At 41.5% G+C, this 8,309-nt stretch overlaps 1 pseudogene; it reads right to left on the reverse strand.

Annotated features, from left to right (window-relative positions):
* LOC119882109 overlaps nucleotides 1-8,020 on the reverse strand; it is a 33,311-nt pseudogene extending 25,291 nt beyond the window's left edge.
* Between the last annotated feature and the right edge of the window lie 289 nt (nucleotides 8,021-8,309).

The raw sequence follows: 8,309 nt of genomic DNA on the forward strand, positions 1-8,309 counted from the left end.
CATTTATCACCATTGATGAACCACACAAAGAATATCATATTGTTTTTAAATAGACCAGAGGAGAAATAGACCAGCGAGGAACCGTGACCTGCATGCAGTTGCCGGCTGCACAGCACGCACGCAAAACTCTGCACAAGACCGGTGAATGACAGGCGAGCAGAGCAGAGAGGAAATGATCACTAAGCCTCAGTTTATCTGTAACGTTAAATGTACAGCGGTAATTACAGTGACTAATGAATAGAGGCTGAAATTCTGTAGCTTCTACCGTGTCCCCCCACCCCCCGCCCTCGCAATCGCCATGCACAAACACACACTGATTCAAATATAAGTCGACTATGGGCAAGACTTTTTTGACAATTTTGATTCGACTATGTAAATCGTCCATCGAGGACAGCCCTAGTCGAAATATGTGTGTTTTTGTGCGCAGCGATTGTGAGCCGATGTTAAACTGAGGCATGACCATTTTCTCTCTCTCTCTCTCTCTCTCTCTCAAATTAGCTTTATTGGCATGAATGTACAGCAACAATATTGCCAAGGCTACATATAAAGCACATAAGGACAATTAATTTCATACATTTCATTAGATAAGGAAATAAAACAGCAAAAGTTGTGTTTGTGTGTGTTAAAACAAAATAAAATAATTATAAAAAAAATATTTAAAATATAAAAATTCCGTAAAAATAAATATTTTAAAAAAGTACAACAATAAGCGTGTGTGTGTTAGTATGTTAGAAAATTAAAATAATATATTAAATTAAATTAATTAATATTCTTTGAGTGCACGCCAGGTGCGGACAACTGGGACTCCAGTCTCTTCTGCAAGTGTTCCTCTTCTGCCACTCCACACATACACGCTAGGCATACATCATGTTGAGGCTTTGCTTTCTGTCTCCAGTGCTGCAGACCTTTTGGGATTTCATCACCTGTGCCTGCTGCACCCCATGCTTTTAAGCCAGAGCAGCAGCCACTCCTTGGGCAGATCTCCTTTGTTCACGCACCTCTGCATTGATGCTTTTATTTCCTTTTCTTTTTTTTTGACAGCACAAAAAACATGCTGTGCTTTCCCTTCCATCCACTCCCTACACAACTGACTTTACAGATTCCTCCCAAGTATTTGCTTGGATTATTTAGCTGTCTTGTTGTAAGAGTTGGGCTGTGACAGTTGACAGTTTTGTTGTTCAGCCATAGGCTAGGCGCACAGCAGCGTATTCACTAATAAATGGTCAGCAAAACCAGGTTGTCTTCTTACTGATCAAACACTACAATATGTCTGATTGCGGATTCAACACTGAAAGGGAAGACTTTCCAGATCTCCAGCAGATTAAATGATAAGATCAAGGTTATTAGTAACTATTGAACTACTTCACTTTGACTGTTTTTGTCAGTTAACTTAAAAATACTAGAACATTTGATTGCCTGAGCTTTTAAAGGAAAAAGACCCTCACAAGAATATTCATAATGCAAAGAAATGAAGAAAGTTGATTCAGTTTGTTCAGAATCCATAATGCATTTTATCTGGAGGTATTCTTGTTATGAATCTTAAAATTCTGCTACTTATTAAAGACCCTCATTACCTCCATTTCAATAAAACATTGCAGTTGTGTTATTCTGACTGATTAGAGCTGTACCTAACTATACAAAAAAATATGATATCTCTAAGGTTCTAACAGGAACAGTCAGCGAGACTCCATTCAAGGACAGTTTGTACATGCCCGGACAGCTCTGAGGAGAGGTCTGAGTGATACAATGATACACAGTCTTTCTCATCAGTCCCTCTCATTCTACTGTTTGAACTCTTTATAAGAGGTCAATGTCAAGAGTGGGAACAACAAACATTTCATTGTAAGCCATGTGGTAAAACCATGTATAGTAAGTAAAAACAGAATTCACCTGGTTGTAACCAGTGTTGGGTAGTAATAATATTACTTTTCCCAGTAACCAAGTAGTGTAACTAATTATTTTTAATTAGTAATATTATTACTAGTTACTAAGGCAAGTAACTCTGCGTTACTCATTACTGAAAGCACCATCCTTGACGTGACAGACAACTGTGCGGCAGCTCAGCGGCACCGACTTTTTTGTTCATGTCAGCTGATAGCCAGGGAGAGAGGCGTTCTTTCTACAGCTGTAAGTAGCTGCTGCCATTATTGTGTCACAAGATTGTGTCTAAGATACAAAAAACATTGTCATATAGTGTAAACTCTGTGCGACCAGCAAAAAGCTTTCAACCGCGAACATTTCTGCATCTGATTTATTGAAGCATCACAGCAATGTGAAACTTAGAGAAAGAAACTCCGGCAGCTGCTGTCACTGATGCTTGGACTCGTCGGGAGAGAGTGTTAATGCAGCGTTTTGTAACTACTGAATACTACTCTCATGAACATGCTACATGTGAAGAAAAACAGCTGTTTAAAAGTTGGGATTTACTTGCTTTATTTTTTTATTTCAGCCACTGGTGTTAAGAAGCATTAGGCCTGTATGCTTTGTAAAAACCATGCTCCTTGCTGCTGTTATGACTATGATAGGCCTATTAGTTAAAAAGTCGGGAGAGACGCTTTGTTTGGGGGCAAAGGGGGATGGTAGGGAAAGCAGTATTTACCATAATTTGGATAATTATCAACACTGACTGCCACAAATTGATTTTCAAATTTTTTTACTAGGCGTATTTAAAATCATAATTGATTGAGGAGCTGTATTGAGGAGCATATATACTATACACCTGCCTGTGTTCAGAGGAGATGCGGACACACCCTACCTCACCTAGAAATGTAAGCCTCATCCATTCAAGTCAATGCATGGCATGTCAGGGTAACAGAAGAGCTATGATGACAAAAAGAGAAGGGAGTGGCAGCAAGCAGCTTCACATCAGTCTGACACACCAGTGACATCGTATATGAAAAACTGCTGAACACAAAGAACATACTGAATCAAAAGGTGAATAATCAATTTGAGAAAATATCTCTACTGTCACTGCTACCGCTCATACTTATTTAATTATTTCACATGGTTTGCAATCCCAGTACTAGGTCTTGATCTACGTCACCAACACCACAACCAAGTCAAATAAGCAACATGATTGTAGTCAGCTTGTCAGGTAACGGCTGGCTTAGTTCGGAAGCTGATATTTTTTTTAAGAGACTTAATAACAGTAGTTGTTGATTTGGGTTTTAAAATGCATGACTCACTCCAAGGTCTCATGTAAAGATGTTGAAACATTATAAGAGATCATGATGTGCTTTAATGTTCTGAATGCATTTTTGTGATCCATAAGAAACAACTGAAAACATAATCATTGAAATGAGCTGCGGCACGCGTACTGATACTGAACCAGGAAAATAGATCATATTTCTCCTGTACTAGTGTCTTTCAGAGGGTACCAAGCAAATCTAAAATGTATAGAGAAGCTGTATAATTCATGAGTGTACAGCATCAGAATGAAGTTATGTAATATGATCATGCATCACTACTTTCCTAAAAGATTCACTACAATACTCTAGACTGCTGATTTCACAAATGACTCCAGCTGACTCCAGGTATTTGATAGTATCAACTTGAACAAGATAATTAGCCTATAAAGTGAAGGGTAAATACACCTAAACTCAGTGTACCATCAGGACAGGAGAGTATGAAGTGAACAGGGTGTTCGGTCTGACATTACTACTTGTGAAATTAGAATTTGAAAGCTGGTGTGATACAAACAAGTGAGTTCATTGAGAATTTCTGAGATCTCGGCTGATTTTTTGCCTACAGGTAGCCTTTTATAAAAAATTTTCCTGTTTGAAGTTTTTTGGAGAGTTTTTTCCATTTGAATAAAAGACAGATTTGAGAATTAACATGACCGTTTCTAAAAGAACAAATCAATGTTACAATAGAAAAAGACAGAAAAGGAAAATGCTTCTGTACTCACCGTAAACAGTAACAGCAAAAAAGCAGGTGAAGAAACCCAAATCATGACTGAAGAAAGGTCCAGATGTCCGTAACCAGTGAAGCGACAGAGTCCTGATTGTGCCAACAGGACTTCCAAGATGAGAGCTAAGGGCGAAGAGGAGGCTTATGAAAGAGGAGGAGTTCTCCTCCACACACACCCTCAGGACAAGGACACACCTCTGTGTGTGTGTGTGTGTGTGTGTGTGTGTGTGTGTGTGTGTGTGTGTGTGTGTGTGTCATGTAAAATGTTTTACTGAATGTGTATATACTCACTAGGGCTGTGACATTATGGATTTTTTCTCACCACGGTGAAAAGCAACCAATATCAGCAATTTGGCAGTTAACCCCCCAGAACACCACATGTAAATGAACATGCAAATTAATAAGTAATAAAACACTCCTCTTTTTTATTTTAACAGCATTACTTTATATTTAACTATTAATTGGGCTACAGGTATAATAATAAGCTTTTTCAAAAAGGGTATTTTTTTCTGATTTGGCTTTGGCAAAGTTCAACATAAAATTAAAGCTGCAAGCAGCGTTGGGTGGGCCCTCGAGGTGTGATGCAACCGCATTGCAGATTCTGGAGCTCTGCCGGTGCGGCTGTGAATTTGCCACGCAATTCGGACGCTGCACAAAGGTGTTAATCATCGCTTCCTGGTTCCTCTTTGTGGCGCTACATAGCACTTGGCGCTACTACTATAACTGAATATTGGCATGTAGATGTGTTTGGGGTGTGACCGTTATCAAGTTTGGTGCTGATGTGAGCATGTACACTGAAGTTACAACAACTTCCTCTTTCATGGCGAATCATCGATTTTTGACGCCACACCACGGGCACACTGTTTCACGAAAATTAACTATTTGTACATATTTTAATCGTCAATGGCTTTAGAGTAGACAGCAAAAACGTGAAGTCGGTTGGACTAATTCTCCAGGAGGAGTTTGTGAAAGTACGGACTGTGAAAATCATCCATAAATGACCATAAAATTCAAAATGGTTGACTTCCTGATGGGTTGGTACGTCTGGACATGATACATGTGTCAGAAATTTCGTATATATATATATATATATATATATATATATATTATTATATACATACATATATACGAATTTCCTATATATATATATATATATATATATATATATATATATATTATATATATATATATATATATATAGGTGAAACGTGCTGCATGGGCTGCTTCATTAAAGGTCACTTCCTGTTGCCAGGAGGTGGCGCTATGACTATGGGTGAAAATTGGCGTGTACATCTGTTCAGAGCGGACCTCTTGGGGAACCGTTTATGGCCATGCCACGGACACGCCCATCGACAAAAACTCACAGATAGCACAACTTTTCATCGTCAATGACAGTAGATCCATCCATCCATCGTCAACTGCTTATCCTGCATACAGGGTCGCGGGGGGCTGGAGCCAATCCCAGCTGGCATCGAGGGAAAGGCGGGGTACACCCTGGACAGGTCGCCAGTCCATTGCAGGCAATGCCAGTAGAAAAAGTGGAAATTTTAAGTCGATCTGATTAGTTCCCTAGGAGGAGTTTGTTAAAGTACGGACCTTGTAAAAGGACATAATAGGCTGGAATAGCACATTAAAATCAAAATGGTTGACTTCCTGTCTGATTTCAGGTATGGCTCCAAGAGGCTTTTTTGTTCGTCTTGGGATGATACATGTACCACAAAAGTTTTGTGCATCTTGGTGATTCAGTGGGCAGGGGCTGCATCTTTGAAGGGACACTTCCTGATTCCAGCAGGTGGCACTATGAAGTTGAGTAAATTTTGACCTGTAGATGTGTTCAGGGCATGACCCTTATCAAATGTGTGAAATTTGGTAAAGATATGAGCATGTACAGCAAAGTTACAACAACTTCCTGTGTTATGGCGAAGCATCAAACTTTTACGCCATGCCAAGGACACGCCGTTATCCATAAACATAGCATCATCAATGTCTTAAGGCTCTTCTGAGACTGTTTTGAAGCAGGTGAGGCAAATATGTTGGGAGTAGTACATAACAGCGTAACACTTGACACCAGCAGTAGGTGCTATGACGTAAGTGTGTTTGTTGGCACATGGATGTGTTCAGGGTGGGAATCCTATATGTACAGTTTGGTGAGATGTGAGCATGCACACTGAATTTATAACTACTTCCTCCTTTCACGGCGAATCATTGATTTGGACGCCACGCCACTGACATACCCATTGACGAAAACTCACAGATAGCACAACTTTTCATCTTCAATGCCTTTAGAAGGCACACAGAAATTTGAAGTCGATCGGACTAAATCCCTAGGAGGAGTTTGTTAAAGTACGGAGCATGTATATCATCCAAAAATGACCATAATAATGTATAATGTAATATAATATAATAATGTAATATAGCAAAGTCAATAAATTTATATTCTTGGGGTTTCAGATTGAGGTCTGTTGGATGCAGGTGCAGCAACATCATCTTGGAGTTAAGTGGCATCTTCGCAGACAGGATGAACATGGTTTTATTGATCACCTCCCTCCAGAATTTTAAATTAATAATTTGTCACACTCCCAGACAGTGCATGAATATTCCTTGAGCCTCATTGTATTTAAAACAGACGTCAGGTATATTACTGTAGTATTTATTTTAATTTGACAGGAGTTATGTATGTCTGCATCGGCCAATTGCATAGGAGTAGCTTTAGAAGAAGTTAGAATTTGCGGTTTCTGCTCTCCATGTCTCAAGTTTGGTTATCAATGCTTCTCTAGAGCCAGATGCAAGCCAGTTATATTCTGATTAAATCAAACTCCTCTCATTGCAATTGTTTGTGACCATTTCAGTTACCATTTCAGCAACACTTTCTATGAAGGTCATCGATTCATTTGTCATTTAACTGCAAGCTATATTTCAGAGCGTTTTTTTTACATTTTTTGCTTAAAAAAAGATACACATTGGTGTAAAATGGTATTTCTATCAGTTATAAAACATTAAATCAAAAGGTCATAATACATTATGAACTTTGCTATAGCGCCTAATGCATGTTTGTAAGTGATTATAACAATTGTTATAATGTCTTATGGAAGCATTATATTGTGTTATAATTGTACACATAAGTCATTATAGCAATGACCAAAGAAAGTGTTACCATCATTCCTTTTAAGGATGCAGGAAGTCCCTCTTGCCTAGGGGCGTGGGTGATGGGGATGAATGCTGGGGCCAGTCAGGAACCTGGCCCCAGTGAGGAGGACCATTCTAGCGTCCCTATGACCTCCTTCACCTTCCCCCCTTTGGTCATGTCTCACTACATACAACCTTAGGACTCTGGGGGGCAGGCAGGCAGCAGGGAGTTTGGTGGGTGGGGCTGCTTTATTGCGGCCTCACCCTTCTTCCTCCCCCACTGGCCGCTCTTCAATTTTAATTACATATTAGACACAGATGGCTTGGGGGTTAGGAGTGGCATGTTGGCCGGCTCCACTACCTGACAGTTATGGGGTGCCTGTGTCACAACAACAGTTTTAACTGCTCCTTAGTTACCACGCAGCTTATCTTTACTTCACCATACAACACTTCACAAACCATGACATGCATCCAACACAATCATCACAATCACAATCATTGGCCTCGTGTCCTGCCCCTGGAGCCCCGGGGGTGCCGTAGGGTTGGTGTCCGCCTTGCCTGGGTGCATGGCTCCCCTGATGTGGGGGTCCGCTCTGGACCCTGGTCTGGGGCAGGTGGCGTGTCCCTGGGCCTGGGGGCCCATTGGCTCCTCTCCTCGCCAGAGCCCCCTTGGGCAGGGGTGGGACTCTCGCTGCTTCCCCCTGCCGGCTCTCTCACAGTGGGGGCATTCGGTAGTCCTGGGCTGGTGTTATCGGGGTGGGTTTTGGCACTCTTTTTTGGGGGTGGCTACCTGGGGGGGCTGGGCTGGCTCTGCCTGCACTCGTCGGGGATTGCCCCCAGCTGGGCTCGGGACTGTCGGCCCTGGTTCAGCCGCGTTATTGCTCCCTGGCGGCAGGGAGCTCCCCAGCATGGCTCTGGTGGTGTGGAGTCCTTTGCGCTTTGGGGGGTCGCGGGGAGCCCTGGCTGCTGGGGGTGGGGGATCCATTTGTGGTTCAGAGGGCTCCGATGGTATTGTACCATGCGATTTTCAATGCATCTTAACGCAATGGGGTTTTTTTCTGTGCAGGGTCTTTGGATAGCTGCTGGATGTTTAGTTTGTGCATTGGAGTCCAGGGGCATTTCCTGGTTGGCCCTCATTGCTAGTTTGGCTGGCATTGCATGGGGGATGTTGGCTGGCGCCTTCAATTTTCCAGCAGATTTTTATCAGTGGGTTCACAGTATCCAGCTCCTCATACTCTATACCAGGTTGCCAGGCAGGTTTAATTAAAAAAAGA

Source organism: Micropterus salmoides, unplaced genomic scaffold (assembly GCF_014851395.1).
Source record: "Micropterus salmoides isolate LMB-PRFRI ecotype aquatic unplaced genomic scaffold, ASM1485139v1 Ms_hic_scaffold_2913, whole genome shotgun sequence".
Lineage (NCBI taxonomy): Eukaryota > Metazoa > Chordata > Actinopteri > Centrarchiformes > Centrarchidae > Micropterus > Micropterus salmoides.